The following is a 19,475-nucleotide window of genomic DNA, read 5'->3' as shown; positions in this document are numbered from 1 at the left end:
CTACTTAATTTCACAAAAGCTGCTCAGGGCTCCCAAGAAAAGAAAGCTCTTCTGCGTGGCTAAGCAGGCCGGTGCGTTTAATGGGGTTGTGAGAGGAAGCAGAAATAAACGACACCTGTTTTAAAGACGGGTGTGGTCCCGGTGTTTGGATGCGTGAATCCCTTTAACTCGTACACGTAGCCCTGGCATACTCCTCCTTTTATCTGGGCACGAACTGGAGCTTGGAGAGAGGTGGCTTTATCTAGCTTGGGGGTGACTCTGGTAGGATGCTGAAGGAAAGACGCTCTGATTGACTGAGGATGACTTCGGGTTCTGATTTCTTTGCCTGTTTCCTGCCAGAGCTGGTCCTAGCTGGAAACCCAAACTTCAGTTCCTAGATTTGGGGAGGGGGCGGATCTCCCAGCTGTCATGGAGATTGGAGGTGGGCTGGGTGAATGACTTGTCCTCTGATTTATATACAGCCTGCTTAGTTTTATTGCATTTATGGACTAAAAAAATCTGGTTTTGTTTGTTTGTTTGGTGTTTGGTGCAGGGTCTCCCACACAAGCTGCCTTCAAACTCACCATACAACTTGGAGTGGCCTCCAACCAAATCATTATTGTTGTTGTTTTCTCTCTATGTACCGTGGACTCACTGTGTAGACCAGGTTGGACTCAAACTCAGAGATCCACTTGCCTATGCCTTCTAGTGCTGTGATTTAAGGCATGCACCACCATGCTTTCAAAGTCTTAAAAACATGATTCCCCTGTGTTGACAGGAGCTGAGGAGAGTAGCTAGGATGTACCTGCTTGTTTATCCCCTAACAGGTGACCGACTGCAGGACTTTCGTTTTGCTCAGCACTGCTCACAGTCAGCATCTTGTCTTTCCTCAAGGCCAAGGGTCGCTTATGATGTTTTTTTCTCTGCACTCTGGTCCTCTATATTCAGGTATAATTCAGTGCTCTGAGCCCGAGGGGCCTTTGGGACTCCAACATCTCATTGGTCCCAACGCAGGGGCGCCCCCTGGTGGCGTCAGGACAGTCCACACAGCAGAGGATTAAGCAGGGCTTCAGGATTCCTCAACAACCCACCTAGATCCTGAGTCCCTTAGTTTCCTTTGGTTTGGCTCTGAGCTAGTCAGACTGGTGAGTCCTAGCGTATACTAGGCACCTTCATTGGTAACTCTTGGGAGTGGGGACTATTTTGCCAGTAGGTGTAAGAATTAGGCTTGGCCTCCTTCATCCCTTGGCCTCCTTTTGAATTTCCTGACCTTTTCTGTACTAACTACTGTCTAATTGTTGTTAACATTTAAAAGCTAGGATCTGCATCTGAGCAAGGAGGTGGTGTTTTTCTTTCTAAGCCTGGGTTACCGATATAATGTTTTTTTTTGTTTTTTTTTTTTTTTTTTGTTTTGTTTTGTTTTTTTGTTCTACCCGTTTTCCTGTGAATTGTATAACTTGGTTTTGCTTTAAAACTGAATACATTTCCACCATGTATGTGTATCCCATTTCATTACCAGCTCATCTGTTGATTTGGGTTTTAAGAGAGAGAAAGAATATGACGTTGGGCAAGTAGAAATGGCGGGAACCGGGAGGAGTGGGGGAGGGGAAAGACTATAACAATATATTGTATAACTTTTAAATTAATTAATCCTTCTGTGTGCATCTTGCCTCCATGTATTTGTGTGCAGTACATGTCTGCAGTGCCTGCAGAGCCAGAAGAGGGTGCTGGTTTGTTTGTTTTATCCACTGGAACTGCAGTTACAGACCATCGGAAGCCACCATGTGGGTGCTGGCAACCAAACCCGGGTCCTTTGTAGAAGCAAGTGCTTTTAACCACAGGGGCATGGCACTTGCCCCACTCACTGATCTCTTGATGGTAAACACTATGACTTCAGTGAGGCCAAAGGAACATTTGGTCGATGATAGGGGAGGACATTACAGGGACAGAAGGGTCTAGTGGGAAAGGGGCTGTGGAAATAGGACCGGAGGGTTCCGTCTGAACAAAATGTGTATGGACTTTTTTTTTTTGGCATTATTTCTTTAATAATGTGTCATCTACCATTTACATTGCATTAGATATTATAAATAATAAAAACATTACAAGGTAAACAGACAAAAGGAGACTTATGCTGGGCACTATGTATTGTCCTATTATCATAAGAGGGGAAATACGTTTCCCACTAACGGCCTGCCTGGAGAGGGTCCGCAAGTCCCTCTGTGATGTTCTTTATCTTTAAAATGAAGGTTGACAAGGTCAACTTCAGGACTAATGGCCATTTGAACCCTGGGATGGCGCTGACTTTGCAAGTGCCCATATACCTTCCTCTTGTCCTTTCTCCTCTTACCTTCAATTGCTGCGACGTCACAGGCCACGCCCACCTAGCTTCGGGAATGATGCCTCACACCCACCCACAGTGATCTCAAATTCTCATGAGCCCCGGTCCTGTGAGGGAGCAGATCCCAGTGAGTGGGCGCCCAGCTCTACCAGAAGGCAAATCGCACAGTTCACACGGGAGTGGGAAGGGAGCAAGTACAGTCACTGTGAGGAACTGGAGAGGCGAAGTTTGAACTTTGACCTGAGGAAAACTAGATCTCACAGTACCTTAGGAATGAACACTATTCAAGCAAGAAAGATGTGATCTGACCAAGTACCTGGTGCACTGAGAATCTGCCCTGGGGCCAGGAGGAATGGCCCCAGAGTTCCAGTTAATCAGGGGCAGGAAAATGGCTGGATGCATGTCTCAGACTATTGCCTGTGGAGAATAGGATCATAGACCTTGCAGACCACTCCGTAATTACCTTTATCAAGAGCTCTACTCTCTAGCCAAGAACTGAGACACACAAGAGTTAAGTTGCCTCCTCTGGGCAACATTTAGCGAATGGAAGAACAGAAATTCCAGTCCAGACCGCCTGGCTCCAGACTCCGTCCTCACAGCCAGCCTGTTTGTCTTTTCTTTCAACTTTCAAGAAATACCAACAATAAGCCCCCAGGATCTGAGAGCTTAAAAGTTTGAAGTAGTTTTCCCCAAATTAGGTTCTGAGAGTGGGAGGTCAGAGGACTTCACAGATAGACTGAAGTTGGGCTCAAAATCTTCTAGACATTTCTTTTCGTATCTTTGGTTTGCTTTTCCTATAGGGGCGATGATGTGCCCTCTCTCTTAGTTCAGAATTCAGTTCCAGTGACGAGACACCCTGGCCATGGAGTGCTTACAAAGGAAAACATTTAATTGGGGCTGGCTTACAGTTCAGGGGTTCAGTGCTTTATTGTCACGGTGGGCAGCATGGTGACACATAGGCAGACATGGTCCTGGAGAAGGAGCTGAGAGTTCTACATCTTGATCTGCAGGTAGCAGGAAGAGACTGTCAGCCATTAGACCTGGCTTGAGCATCTGAGACCTCAAAGCCCACCTGCTAGTGGAACACTTCTTCCACAAAGCTACACCTACTCCAACAAGGGTACACCTAATACACTCCCTACAAGTCTGGGGAAGCCATTTTTATTCAAACCACCACACCTCCCCTCATTAAGGGCCCATCTATTCTTTGGGCCACTGTCCTCGAAGCATAACGGTCATTACCATCTTCTCCAGAGAGCTGATGACTATCTACAAAAGACAAAATCAGACCTGTTGACCCTGATATAGCTGTCTCCCGAGAGGCTCTGCCAGAGCCTGACAAATCTAGAGGCAGATGCTCGAAACCAACCACTGAACTGAGAACAGGGTCCCCAATGGAGGAGTTGGAGGAAGAACTGAAGGAGTTGAAGTGGTTTACAACCACTTAGGAACAACAATATCAACCCACCAAAGCTTCTAGAGACTAAACCACCAACCAAAGAGTAGACATGGACAGATCCATGTCTCCAGCTGCATATGTAGCAGAGGATGGCCTTGTTGGACATCAGTAGAAGAAGAAGCCCTTAGTCCTGCCAAAACTCGATGGCCCAGTGTAGGGGAATGTCAGGGTGAGAGGTGGTAGGAATGGGTGGGAGGAGCACCCTCATAGAAGCAGGGGAGGGGTGGGATAGGGGGTTTCTGGAGGGGAATCTGAGAAAGAAGATAATATTTGAAATGTAAATAAAAAATATGCAACAAAAATATCAGACCTGTTTACCTTCCCTCATAGAAAGAGGGATTTGGAAGGGTCTTTAGACCCTTACCTAACATTCTAGCTCTTCCCTGCCTTCTGTCCAGACTGCCTGTGGGCTTGTGAGGTCTATAGGAGGAGGAGAGTTAATGAAAGTCGGGACTCCAGATTTGCAGTTTGGGGGAGTCACACTCAGACTATAGTGGGACTTTTCAGTGTGAAGCTCTTTGGGAGCCACCTACATCCTTCAGAGAACCTCTTGCTTATGCCTGTTAGTAGGCTCAACAGACTCATTGGATCACTGAGGCAGACTTGAGCACAGTCATAACGTTGGTCCCTGATTTCAGCTTATCTGGAGTGAACAAACCTTCATTTGTGAATTTCCAGGAAAAAAATAACGCAACAGGCAGTGAGCATCAGACAACTGTATTCTGGCACATTCTAGATTGTTCCAAACCTTTCCACCTCAGATATTACTTGAAGCATCTTAGTGTTTCCTATCACGCTGTTGTTTTCACTTCTTGGCAAATCTATTACTTACACTTTGTACTGTAAGTAATGGCTTATCCACAATACCCTAACGTAAAAAGAGGATTTTTTTTTTTTAATGGAAAAGTGAGAAGAAAGCCTGTGCATTCTCCACTTCCCTGGGTAAGCCTTGAGCGCTATCTGTCATGTGGCGACAAGGCTGGGGTGCACAGATTGATTGTCATTCAGGATGCTGCTGCCGGAGTAGCCTGCTATTAATATTAACGCTATTATTGGTTACATTAATCATGTCTGAGGACTTTCAGCAGAACGTGTAATTTGTTTATGTATAATTTATGTCCCGACTACTTTCAAAGGGGAAAGAAGGGAAGAGGAGAGGAAGTTAAATTTATTGGAAGTCTATCTCATAACAAGTGACACACATCTATTGTATTCTATTTTCCATGACAGGGGTTTCAGGGTTGTTTCCCTTCTTCTCCCCGAGATAGTGAGATCACAAACAAACAGGTTTGATTCTTCCTTTTCATTTTCTCTATGAGCTGACCCCTACCTTGTGTGTGTGTGTGTGTGTGTGTGTGTGTGTGTGTGTGTTCATGCATGTGTGTGCATGTGCATGCATGTGTGTGTGTATGTGTGTGCATGCATGTGTATGCGTGTGTGAGAGAACAGTTGCATGTGGAGGCCAGAGGTTGACATCAGGTGTCTTTATCTGTCATTATCTATCTTATTTATGAGACAGGGACTCACACTGAACTTGGAGCCCCTGCCAGCCTCTGTCATATGCCTGTCTCTGCCTGCAAGCACTGGATCACAGACATGCACTTGACCATTAGACTTTTCCCATGAGCAGGAAGGATCCGGACTCAGGTCTCCATACTCCCCTGAGCCATCTCTTCCCAGATATCCCTCTCCCTCTGAATTGTTTTTCCTTCCCTCCATGGTGGCCTCAAAAGACTTGAGTGATGTCAAATAAAATAAGATGGTTAAAAAGGAAGGTTAGGGTTCTACAGAGAACAGGCAGGTAGGTGCGTAGGAAGGAATGGACAACCAATCGGAAGTGTGGAATGGATTACTACACAATACATGCCTAGTTGTAAATTATATATAATGATAAAATGCCTAGAACCATCTTGGAAGTCTGTAGACCTATAAAAGTCTTGCTTGTTCTTTGCTTGAGAAAGGTCCAGTATTTAGTGTTCCCATTTTCTACTTATGTTAGTTAATATGATATAATGTGTGATTTAACAAGATGATTTTTTTCATTAGTTTTGAGAATTTCATAGTGTATAATGTATATGGTCACATCTACTCCCCCACTAAAATTATTCCTAATAGATGGCAATAAAGAGAATGGTCAATGCACAGAGAATAAGAAGAAACGGTGGAATGTTCAGCCCTAAATGGGTATCTATAGCACACCTTTATCCACAAAGCCCAGGGCTCTGTGAAGAGGGGCAGAGATCATAAATGACTTTGAAAAACCTATTTTCTTGACGCCACAGGACAATCACATATGTGAACCCATGGCGATCATGATGGGCTGCACAAGAGCTGTATAAACTCAAGCTAGACAAATCCCAGCATGGGGGTGGCACAAAGTCCCAACCATAGATGAGGAGCTTTTGAAATTTGACATCCACTGAGAAAAGAAAACCATTTTCTTTAAGGATGTAACCTCTTGTATGTTAACCATACTCCGGGGCAGGTCTCATATCCAAAGCACCTGACTCAGGCTAGAGTCATCTGCCACAAAGGATCTCAACTGAGAAAACGATCTAGTTGTGGGGTATTTTCTTAATTAGTTATTGAAGTGGGAGGTCCTACCCCATTTTGGGTGTTACCAAGCCAAGTCTGGTGACCTTGGGTTCTACCCCCTAGAGGGGACTAATCAAAGAGCACACATGGAGGGACCCATGGCTCCAGCTGCATATATAGCAGAGGATGGCACTGTCTGGCATCAATAGGAGGAGAAGCCCTTGGTCCTGTAAAGGCTTGTTTCCCCTGTGTAGGGGGATGCCAGGATGGTGAGGTGTGGGTGGGTGGGTTGGGGAACATCCTCATAGAAGTAGGAGGAGGGGGTGGAGGCAGGAGAGGGGGAACAGGGAAAGAGGATAATACCTGAAATGTAAAATTAAAAAAAAAAGTAGGGTAAGAAAGCCATAGGGGGCCAGTAATCAGCACTCCCGTGTATCAGCTTATGCCTCCAGGTTCTCTGTCCTGTTTGAGTTCTAGTCCTGGCTCCCTTCAATGATGGACTATTATGAGGAAGGATAAGCCAAATAAACCCTTTCCTCTCCAAGTTGCTTCTGATCACTGTGTGTCATCACAGATCACAGCAATAGTAAGACTAAGACAGAACTCAATGATTATTGTTGTTGTGATTGTTTTAAGGAGGACATGAGGATGGGTTGGTAGGGTGGTTTGGGAGTAGACCTCAGAAGAGCTTTGGGAGAGAGAGGGTATAGAATACATTGTATGGAATTCTCAAAGGCTCAGTAAAATATACTTTCTCCTTAATTTTGAGAAACATCATATACAATGACATATAACTGTATCTACTGCTCCATTTCTCTCCCAATTCCACCCATGGTCCTCCCAACATACCCCTGCAAATTCATACCTTTTAAATGTTTACCTTGAAGAAGAATGTTAAGCAAGCATGACCAAGCCAAACTGCTCTCCTTTAAATAACCTCTTTTAAAAGCTTTGTTTATTCTTATGTTGTATGTCTAAGTATTTTTCTTGCATATGTGGATTTGAACCACTGTCACCCTGGTACCCGTGGTAGCCAGAGGGTAATGGATCCCCGGGAGCTGGAGTTACAGGTGGTGTGGGTGCTGAGACCTGATCCTAGGTCCTCTGCAAGAGCAGCGAATGCTCTCCACTGCGGTGATGCATTGTCAGCCCACGCTTTCCTTTTAATGATCACTTAAGGAGAATTTTAGCAGCTGTTTTGTACCAGGTGTCCTGCCTGGAGCTAGGGATGTGGTAGTCCTTGGTTTCTACTACAGAAACTTCCTTCCTCTGCTAATGTCAGTTACATTATGTATGCGCCGCTCAGATGAATTATTAAGATGTTTTCTGATATGCTTGTCTTGTTGAGATCAAAGAAAGAGTATTCCCCTGTGGCCAGGAGATGGGGAATACTTGACTTCTAGGCAAGTATGAAATCATTACCGATATCAATCACCCCCATGTTCCATCACCCAGAAAAGTGGGTCCCTAGTTAGAAAACTCAAGCTGGGAATTTCTCTTTCTCTCTCTTTGGGTCTCGTTTACTTAGATCAAGACTTCAAGGCATAGCCATGCCGCATGACTGCAATGTATAAAAGCCAGGAGTTATTAGGATGTAGGCATGGCAGGTCTTGCCACAAAATCCATAGGTCAATTGATATCTCAGCCCATTTGTGCTGTTAAAACAAAAATCCTTAGACTGTCTGATCTAGGAATAGAGCAACTTTAATGATCATAGTCATGGGGGCTGGGAACTCCGAGATCAAGACAGTAGCAGGTTTCTGCTCAGAGCCCAGTCTTTGCTTTCAGGATGATGCTTTTAGCACAGCATGCTTTGCACAGGATGAATGCCTCTGGCTCCTCATAGGGTGGGAGACAGAAGGGCAAAAAGGCCTAGCCACGTTTCCTGCTAGCTCTTTTAGAAGGTCCTCTGAAAGTCTCCACATGAGATATATTAAACTTCAACATGAATTTGGGGAAGAACACAAGCATTCAAATCATCAAAATTGGAATGGTTCTCATAAATCAGGGTTTGAAGAGCAAGCTGACTTCATATGCATTAGAAAATTCTGTCTGAGCGGTGGCATTGCTTTTCCCTTTGAGGGGACAGTAGGGGTGGCTTTTCTCTAGCATGCACGTACGCACCCCCTTTCCTCTGGTTATTCTACTTTAAATGTTGTGCCTAGGTTTTATGGGTAGCGGGACCATGCAGGCATCCCTGGGCTGCAGAAGCAAGATGGCTTCTGGACTGTGGGTGCAGGGAAGGGGTTTAAGAACATCCGAGTTAAAGATCTATAAAAGTTATTTCGAGAAAAAAAAAAAGGAGCATTTTTTTATTTGTTCTTTATGCGTCACCGGCAACCGTGTTATGAAACCCATTATTGTTAGATATTTCATTTTAACTTCAGCTCTGCGATAGTGGAAAAGCAGATGCTTTTGGTCCACCACATTTGGGATGAAGTGTTAAATAAAAGGGGTCGTGTCCTTTGAGGTTGGCAGGGCTGCAATGCTGATTAGTGAGTCATTTTCCAGGGCTAAGGAGTCTGGATGAAGGATGCTGAGATACAACCAGTCTTCTTCACACATCGGGGCTATGGAGGTTATTCTATAAATACAGATAAGGAGGGGAGACAGGACACTTTGTTCTCATCATATCTAACGTTTATCTCCTGGCCTTAGGCCCAGAAGAAGAGTGTATTTCTAACCATCCTTGGAAGCAGATTTAAGAATGTGACCAGGTTTGGGAATAGTGTGTAGTAAAAGGAAGTGAATATGACTTGTGGAACTGTTAAATTGTCCACCTTCCTTTCTTTTTGCAGCAATCATGTAACATGCTGGTTATGACGGAGGAGACACAGAACCAGAGGGGTCTGTATTCCTGAGCATCAGCTGCCAAGAGACCTGATATGGCATCTGCTAACTAAGCACCAGCTTGGGCTGTGAATGAAATTGTGTTGTTTTAAGTGTATCTGTGGATCTGGAGTAATTTGTTACTGTGGCAAAGCCTCTCTTATCCTGACTGATACAGTTTTCCTATATTCATTATAAAATCATGGTAACTTTGAAAGGGGGCAGGTAGGAAAACCAAGTCAGTGGCAAGAGTTAGCACAGGCTAAATGGAAAAAATTTCCTGACTTGGGTAGGGTTAGCCAACTCTGTGAGCAGGGCATCAATTGAAGATCAGATTGCAATGCTAACATACATGATCTGAGCTACTCTGAATAACAGTGGTTGTTACTTTACATGTATCCTGCTACTCAGTTTCTCAGTCTTTGTCAGTGTTCTTAATCTTATTATATAAACTGGAGAACAAAGAGATCTCTACTTTACATGGCCACTAAGAAGCAGACTGATCAGTGAGATACCATCAGATGCGCATAGGCACTGCATAACCAGCTGATGACCCCACAGAAGCTCACAGTGATCTGAGGAGGAGATGGTGTCAAACACTTAGAGAGCCACTGGCAGCATCTTTGAGAAGGATTTCAGTGCCCAAGGGAGAGAGCCTGCTGTGTCCAGGAAAGGTGCCAGGGCATCATATAAGCAGACAAGCATTAAGGCCTCCTACAGAAGGTACATGGACATGAAGACTAGGAGCAGACACCCAGCTGGCAGAGCCAGGGACATACAGTGGAGGCTGGGGACAAGGCCAGATATAATGACACCCTAGTGACAAAAGACTGCTTAATGTGCATCAGACTAGAGGAAGTATGACATTATTGTCCTGTTAGGGGGATGCCCCCATCTTCACAGAGATCTTGCTCTATGATCAAGGTCTCTAGACCTACCCAGTGTGTCTGGGCATTAATGTAGAAGAGGAGAGATTCTTGCCCTAGACAGCACAGAATCAAAGCTACACAATCTGGGCTCTGTGGGTAACATGGACAAAGTCTTGCTGTCATGGATTTGATTTCTGGCCACTTCAGATTCAACTACTGGAAAGCTCCATCTTTGACCAAGAGATCTTATCTGCTCCTCAGCTTTCTGATCTGTAAAATGGAGTCACATTGTACTTCCACATGGTGGCAACTGTGACATTCTACAAGGGTATAGGAAGAAGCATTCACAGTAGGTGACTCCTGCAGGAACACAGTATTTCTCCAGCCTCTCACTTTACAGGGGGAGACCTATGTCTCTGCCCAGAGAGGGAGGCAGGCTTCACAAAGCCAACAAGATTTGACTCTTAGTCCTAACAGGACTGAGGATGGGGCAGTCTAAAGAAAGAAGAGCTCTAAGACAGCAATTAACAAGCAGTTCTCCTGAGCAAACCTTAAGAGAGTTAAAGGCGCAAGGCAGGGTTTCTGCCTTCAGAAGTTGTGGTCCGGGCATTTATCATGTGACCTTTCTCTGTTCATGTCCCTCCCGCCTCCACTTATTAGTGGTGTTAGCAGCGTGGTCATAAGCCCAGACCCCCATAGAGAGGAGTCAGTGCAATGGCTTGTGAGGAGGGGCAGTGGGGCCAGGCCTCACCACCATGGCCTGTCTGAGATTTGGCCATCTCAATGGAGAGGTTGAAGGAGGCAGATTGGCCGGCCTTTATTTAGATTGTAAGACGAAATTTTTCTTCTTCCAAATCTTTCGTTATTGGAAGGAAGGGGTCCCTGGATGGCAGGTATGCTTCTGTCACTAAGATATGTTTTCCACTGTCTCTGGAGCAGGGGTTGCTTCTTCTAGCCATGGTAGCACAATCCGCATGGACATTAGCCAGGTGGAACTCAGTGTGCAAACCAGTGACTTATTCAGAGGCGTTTTTTTTTAACCAGCGTGGCATTGAATCACCCATATGAACATTGGTTGCATTGAATTACCTTATGCAGAGTTTGCAAGCACCTAGGTAGGCTATGTTCTAAACCCCCATTTTACAGATGAAAGAACAGCAGGGTTTGATTGGACTTGGGGAGGAAGAGGAAATTGGGAAGGCTTCAGAAGAGCAACAAGCTTGAAAGTTCCCTGATGCACATGATCTGCCTGCTTGCTGGGTACCCCCCTGCTCTTGGCTCCTCCTTACATCCTGACCATGCCTACACCAAATGTCCCCAGGTTCTCATGCATTCCACAAATATTAATCTAATTTTCTCTGTGGGCTAGAGTAGGTCAAGAAATGCGAACGAGAACAAACCGATACCGTTTATGACAATGAGCCAGCATCAGGCCATGGGTAGATCTTTCCAGGCCACTTGCATCCTCAAGCATGACAGAGGAGAATGGTGGGGACAGAGGACTGACAGCCTCTGCCACACAGAAGGTGGTCAAGAAGTTCAGGCCATTCCTGAATTCCTGACTTGTTTGTTTTTTTCAACACCTATTTTTGGGTACCTGCTCATGGTATTGAGTTAGGTAGGTACTGTTCTATGTATTGAAGACACAGTGAGTGACCTGTATCCAGATTCCCAACATGTCAAATCCAACAAGGCCATGATCTAACCCAAAATCTGACCCCTTGACCTGCTTCTAGGCAACACAGAGATCATGCACCTTCCTTGAAGATACTTTGGACCTTCCCAAACGCCATTTTTTGTGTACCATTTGGCAGTAACTGACAAAGGCTCTATCTCTGTGCACACTCCTGTATTTGGTACTTGGTTCTTACCCACCGAAAGTCAATACAATTCTTGTCATCAAGAGACTTACAGTTAGGATCCACCTCAGAAGATATTAGGCTTCTAGAAGATCTCAATACCCCAGCGGTTCTCAATAAATGGGTCTAGACCCCTTTGGGGGTCAAACAATCTTTTCACAGGAGTATCAGATACCCTACTTATCAGAAATTAACATTATGATTTTATAAAGTAGCACAATTATAGATATGAAGTAGCAATAAAAGTAACTTCATTGTGCGGGATCACCACAACATGAAAAACTGTATTAGAGTCACAGCATTAGGAAGGCTGAGGACCACTGCACTAGACAATTTTTTAGTGAGTCTCCTCTGCAGGGAGATGTGTGTTTAGACCCAGGATGCCCCTGCCTCTAGTCTCCCATTCCACATCAAGCAAGTTTTCTGGGGTTTTCCAGATTGATCTTCCCATAGGTAAATCTGATAGTGACTCTGTACATCACCCCACATACAAGGGATGAAGTCCAAAGCGTTTTACACATACAAAGGCTCTTTATAACTTCATAACTGGATTCTGGGGCTGTTCCATCCTTGGCTACAGATGCCTTTGCAGTTGATTTCTTCATTCCCAGTCTCACAGTGATTCACTGTGTTCCAGATATTTGCCTGACTTTCCCTTCTCTACCTAGAACGCTGTTTCTGGTGTGCCCACCACCCACCCTGACAGTCATGCTCAGGAAAGGCAATGTAGCTTGAGGTCTGTAGGAAACATCGGTTGTTTTCAAGTGGCTGGGATGCAAACCCCCAGCTATTCCCAGATCCTTTCCAAATGCTTGACTTTTAATCAGCCCAGACCATGGAAACAGTCATCTGGCTGTATGCCCACCTCAAGCACAGGGGGGACATTTTAGCATCCAGTCCAATGTCCAAATCTGCTTATTTGGCCACAAATGTGCATCTTCCCTTCATGTGAAAATTGCCCTGGGCTCTGGGAATAACAGTAAATTGGCCTCATTCTGGCTAAAGTCACAGATCAGACCTGGGAAGTGGAAGGATACTCAGCCCTTCACACTGGGCTGCAGCCCAGCCAGCAGCCCCGGCTCCGCGGACCTGAAGCATTTCCAATCTGATGGTCCCACTCTGCACTCGGTGTCTTGACCATCTGTCAGGGATGCAGATGCCACACAGTCCTGGTTAACTTGAACAAGGGGTCTGGGAATAGAGCACTGAGCTAGAAAAAGTGGAACCTTTTCTAAAAGTGAGTTAGAAAAGCTATTTTTGGAGCAGCCATAAAGGTCTCAGAGGGTGGGAATATAAATTTTATCTGTTATAGGTAAACACCATAGTGATTTATCCTTTCATTGGCTTTATAATCAAGCCAGACTTCTTAGGGTACTGCTAGATGCTGTGGAGAGTAGCTATTCATCAGTGTGCAATTACAAGAACTGAGAGTTTTCTTAATATCGGACAGAGGGAATTTCATACATAGAACTGGTCCTACCCTGAGAGCTGCATGAAAACCAAAGGCTGAAAGAAGTCACTAGCCTGGGGATGTCAGTACAGGATGGGGTATCATCAGTCTGAGATCTGGAAACACCCATGGGGAGCCAGAAACACATGACTGTTAGCATGTGTATCTCCTGAGGCTTATCAGAGAAGGATACCCTAGATTTTCCCTTGTCTTCTCTTTCAGTCTCTTGGCAGTACCTCCTACTCAACAAGTAGAGACAGGCTCATCTGATAAAAGAGCCTGGAGTGACTGACCAGGCATTCTGCTGGACTGAAGGGATCTGGGCAGGGATGAAGAACTGTTCTGAGCATGTCTGACTGGAGTGCAGGCACATCTGAGGAAGCATTGAAAGGGACAATAGTCCCACACAAGATTGAAAAGCAGGAGAGAAGGTTCAAGAGGAGCTCATATGAACACAAAGAAAAACAGTTTGGAAGAGTCCAGGGGAAATGGAGAAAAGAGGAAGACTGGGCCACAGCTTTCTGGTGTGTGTGTGTGTGTGTGTGTGTGTGTGTGTTTATGTCTGTGTTTGAGTAGGATTTTGAATGGTACTCAGAGTTCAAAGCATCTAGGTTGGAAAAATTCTCCTGCAGGGGGTAAAAGGAAGTGGGTGGTTTTCAGAGCATGCTGGCTGTGGGAGAGGAGTGCAGGGCATGACTGTATTACCCATCCAACAACAACAACAACAACAACAACAACAAAGTCTACACTTTCTTGAGAATATTCACATTTTTGTCATTGATCCTGAATACCAGATTCCAAAGTATCATTCTACCTCTCCACAGACAATCGTATTCCTATCCTGAGTTATGCTATCCAAGAGGACAAACCTTTGTTTGGAGTTAGAATGTCTTTTGGAAAGCCTTACATGAGTCAGGAACCCAGTCAGATGCATAGTGTAGTCTGACGTTGGGGTTGAAACTAAGGAAATAAAATCTGAGCTATGTCTCAAAGACAGTTGGGAAGCATATGAAGGTCACCTCTCTAGGTGACTGCTCACAGGTGCAATTATTTAGGATACTCTTGGGAGTATCTAAAGAATCTCCTTAAAATTTGGTCTGGTTACCTAGTGATTGAGTACCATGTGATTATCCTTGCCTGGAAGAGCACACCAGTCCTTCATGTCTACCAAGCACCACATACCTTCTAAAATCAAAGGACACACAAATCAAGAGGGAAGGTAAGCAGAATATAAGAGCAATCTACTCTTATGAAAAATTTTTTCAAAAGCCCAACACTGTCAAACAAGATAGGGAGTCAATATCTGAGCATATTTCAAGAAGTCAATACCTGAGGGTATTTTTGAAAACTCACTGTCAGAGGTTAGGACATTGTAAACCACACCATCCAGTTAACTAAAAGATTTCTGGAAGAAACCACAACTTGCCCTCCCAAGCTGTTTCTAGTATCCTTTCTTTTACTTATCTGAGGTGGTTTGCATAATGGACCCAAAGGCTCATTAGTCACCAGGGAGTGACAGTATTTTAAAGGATTAGAAGGATTAAGAAGTGTGGCCTTCTTGGGGGAAGTGTGTCACTGGAGTGGGCTTTGAGAGTTCAAAAGTCTCTCTCTCTCTCTCTCTCTCTCTCTCTCTCTCTCTCTCTCTCTCTCTCTCTCTCCTTCCCTCTCTTTGCCTATGGATCAGGACAAAGAACTCTCATTTGATTCTTTTGCACCATGTCTGCTTGCGTGTTGCCATGATTTCTGCCACTATAGCAATGGACTAACCTCTGAAACTGAAGCAAGCTCCCAAGTAAATGCTTTCTTTTGTAAGAGTCGCTTTGGTCACCAATAGAAGAGTAACTAAGACATTATCGTTTCTTCTATTAAAAAAGCATCTTTTAAAAATTCTTCTTTCTAAAAATGTGTAATCTCATTCTTCTTGAGAACTCGATTCTGCCCCTGGCTTCTGATTTGAGTCCTAATTGGTTCAGAAGTAAGCGGATCATCTAAGCCAGCCTAATTGGAGGAATCTCTGGATTCAAGTCACCTGGGCAAGGTTTCTCCTGCTCTTAAAACAGGTTAAGACTATGTAACAGCTTTTAGGGAGTCAATTTAGGAAGACACTTTGAGTGGATTAAACTGTCCCAAGGCTTAATCTACACTGGGCCTGCCTGGCTTTGAGAAGCTGTTTTGTTTACTTATTGAAACAAGAAATCCCTTTTCTTGCAACCGAAACCCTGTATTAAAACCAAAACATGATTTCAGAATTCTTTATGGTCAACACAAGACACAATAGAACATACACTCACATTTCCTGAACTTGAATACATTATACATGTTTTTCATACATTGTTTCATTGAATTTCCTACACCATTGAAAGTTTCGGTGGAGAAAACAAGGGCTGGAATGGCTTGACTCACTTTGATGGTGGGGATATCTGACTCCTCCAATGCCACTCAGAGCTCTTGTCTCCGTTGGAGACTTACCACACTTTTGAGTATGCTCTCCCATAGGTCAGTTTCTGAGAACCAGGTGGCTCTTCCAGGTCAATGTTCAGAAAGAGAGGAACTCATTCTCCTGGAGTAACTGTAGAAATTAGTAAAGAAGAAAGGGACCATTGTTGAGTTGGGGGAAGCTATCAGGGTACAAGTAATCTTATGGGAAAATGGGGACTCTAATTACGGAAGGGGAGGAAGATAAATATAGAAGATAAAGAGTAAAACAGCTATGAGGATGTCAGAAAAAGTCACCAGGCTATTAGCTATCTATCAAAGAGTCCCTGCAATACAAGTAAGTCCATGTGCAAATATACCTATACAGTTTAAAAGAAGATTTCTTGCTCTGCTGACAATTCTTCCTGGAGTCAGAGACCATGTAACAAAATCCTAGCACCAGGCCTGAGAAGCCCTCTTCTGGGGTGCCGGTCAGAGTTGTTTGAGAAACTTTCAGAACATTACAGGCTATTGATATTACCCTTAGTTGCACCCCCAGAGGTGGAAGGTAAGTCCCCATGGCTAAACCCACCATGCATTTCAGACGAGGTAGTGCTAAAAGAGTCCTGAGCTCAGAGAGTTCTCCCTGACTATCTTTCATGATACTGGAAGCTGCCATGCAAGCTTCTACAAAAGGAGTCAAACCAACGGTCTCACCCAGCGATGACACTTAAGAGCCACAAGAACAACGGTCCTATCCCTAAGAGTGCAGGAGTGATATGTATACCTAGGTAGTAACCAGTGACACTCTAATTGGACTTAAGATCTACCCAACAAGAAGGAAATTTTGCCTAGTACTAGAAACCTCTGCAACCACCCAGCGCTAGTGAAGTCATGGGTCTTGGAGGAAAGGCCATAACTGCTACTTTACTCAACTAGCACAATTTAACTACATTACACATATTGGTCCTTATCTTCACATTCATCTCTCACCGAGGAAATGTCTCTTCGAGATAAATGGAGAACAATTCAAAAAACCACAACCTGTCAGACCATGCTGTTGTGGAACCTAGTCCCAGAGGATACGTCTATGATATAACTCCCACCCCCAAGGCTCAGAGATCATTGAGGAAGAGGGGGCCCAAAGGTCTAAGAGCCAGGGGAACGGGGCGTTTGCTGTGATATTGTGTCTCCCAGCAATATCAGAAACCACACCCATGAAGTCTCACCAACACAACTGCCTAAGCATGAGCTTAGACACGTAATGATACGTAATTTGACACAATGGACATGTCAAAGTAGACAGGAGAAAGATGGGAGAACCTTAAAGAAAGAGCCACAGCAACTCCACAATGCTGAGAGAGGAAGAAACAGTCTTCCCCAGGGAAGAACACACTGATTGGTTATGTAATTCCAAATGGTCAGCCCTGAAAACATATATAAAAGTAACATTTATAGAATGTATCTATGCATTTATATGAATATGTACGTTCACATAAACATATACATATGCATATGTATGCATACCTGTGTGTGTTTGTATGACAATTAATTTTTCAAAAAGATACTGTGAATTTGAAGGAGCAAGGACGGGTATATGGGAGGGTTTGGAGGGAAGAAAGATACAGAGAGGAAGATATAAACGATATCATAATCTCAAAAATGAAAAAGAAATATTTTCCAAACAAGAGATGGGTCCACTTTCCCCCTGTGATGTTTTGGAGTATTCCGTTGCCATTTGTGTGGACACAGAAACAGAGGGAGCCATCAGCAGGTGTTTAAGGGTTGGGCCAGGAAGTGCTGCAGCTCGTGCCTCTGCCCACTGTCTGCAGCTGCCACGTGGGTCAGTTACCTACCTAGTTACCTGCAAGAAAGGCAAGGAATCAATCTCTCTAGAAAAAGGCAGATACCACAGGGGAAGGCGTCCCGGGATCCTGCCCCCGGCCACGCTAAGCTTCCGGTCCCGTAGTGTTCTCTCTTTCTCCATCTCTCCACAGCAGTCCTCCCACAAGCACGGAGTCATCCCTTCAATATCTTGTCTCCGTGATCCTCTGGCAGCCAACTTGCATTTCACTCCTCTGTATCCTCTATAGCAAAGAAGAAACTCCCAGCTTCCCCGACATTTGATAGAACCAGGGAAGCTCTTACTCTCTCAGAGACGTTCAGCCTGATAATGTATAGGAGGAATAGATCATTTCCTTACGCTCAAAGCAGATGAACTTTATAAGGAGAAGTACTCCACAACGCAGACATGGCTGGGAAGAATAAATCAAATCTTTCTGTGTACTTAGGGGAAAAGGAATTATTCAAATGTAGCTTACAGCCTCAGGTCCATTTACGGAGCCTGCAATCCTAAATAGTGACCACCAGGGGGAGCGCTAGGCCCATCTCTACACGGGTTCTATTTTTAGAGGCTGATACTTGCCTCAAGGAAGAAACCAAAGAAATAAAACTATAATACTTTTTTTTTTTTTTTTTTTTTTAAATCGGACCAACTTATAAATTATTTGTGAGTCCAATAAAAGGCAATTATCAACATTTCCTACTATTTCAAGAGTAATATATTCTATGTTAGAAAAAGATTCAATTTATTCCTTGGCTATGATTCAGATGACAGAAAATTGGAGGCAACTGCACCAAGACTGTTCTTCTGTGTAAATCTGCCTTCAAAACCCAAATCAGATGCTTAGGAGAGTGCTTGCTATAACGCAAGGAGCCACTGTCTTCAAAGTTCCCCTCTCTTCTTCCAAGTCACTCGGACAAGCTATGCCCTTGCTAGGTGGGGGCATGACGTAATCGGACACTGGAGACAAAACCCAGTCTGTGGCCTCCTCTGTCCACAGCAGTGTAAACAGCCTCTGAGGAACTTAGAGACTTGAAGCCTGGGTGTGTGTGTGTGTGGGGGGGGTGAAGACATGTAACAAACTTCCAGGATTCTAGGGGTCAAATTAGGGGTCCAGAATCAAGGACAAGATGTCAGTTCTACCGGGAAGGCCCTAAGCCCGACACAGGGTCTGCTGCAAAGCCACGCAGTAAGGAGAGTACTGCAAAAGTCACTTGAACCTTGTCCTTCTGAGGCAGTTAAACTGAGACTCTGGGCAGATGATTTTTAGGCTGTGCACAACAGCTCTCACAGATTGAGCATATGTCTGAGATCCACTAAGTGTGTCTGTGTGTGTGTGTGTGTGTGTGTGTGTGTGTGTGTGTGTGTGTGTAGCCATCACAGCTCAACAAACACCAACTTTCTTCCTGGAGAAGGTCTTGCATTTTCCTAAAGATAGTTACAAATATATCAGACCTCTGCGTTTTCACAGATTCCGAGTCTGTGGCTTAGGGGGCCTAAGAATTTGCGTTGCAGTCCCAAATAGACAGTGGTCCCACCTGGGCATGGGGTTCTGTTCCTAAATCCCTCAGCTCTAAAGAAGGCCTGCTGTTAGTTAGAGGTATGAGAATTTGGATGCTTAGCTGAACTGAGAAGTACTTTTTCTCATGAATGATGAAGAAAGGTCCAGACAGAGACATGAGGCCATGCAGAGATCTCTCACCCAGCCGCATGGGCCGGCCGAGCGGCTGCCCTTGGCCCTGTGATGAGCAGATAGTATGGGCAGAGAAAGATGAGCTGCTAGATCAATCTCACTGTTAGTGCCCACCTCAAATCCTTATACTGGGTCTAATCCTCAGTGTGCTTGTGTCTGGAAGGACAAGCTTTGGTAAGGTCAGGAGAATAGGGCCATCCTGGATC

At 44.5% G+C, this 19,475-nt stretch overlaps 1 protein-coding gene across 1 annotated transcript in view; it reads right to left on the bottom strand.

Annotated features, from left to right (window-relative positions):
• FYB2 (FYN binding protein 2) overlaps positions 1–19,475 on the bottom strand; it is a gene marked incomplete at both ends in the record, with an annotated part of 138,816 nt that overhangs the window by 108,121 nt on the left and 11,220 nt on the right.

This window comes from Micromys minutus, assembly GCF_963924665.1.
Source record: "Micromys minutus genome assembly, chromosome: 9".
In the NCBI taxonomy this organism is placed as follows: domain Eukaryota; kingdom Metazoa; phylum Chordata; class Mammalia; order Rodentia; family Muridae; genus Micromys; species Micromys minutus.
Note: the sequence above shows the minus strand (reverse complement) of the source record. Positions and strands in the feature narration are given on the sequence as shown.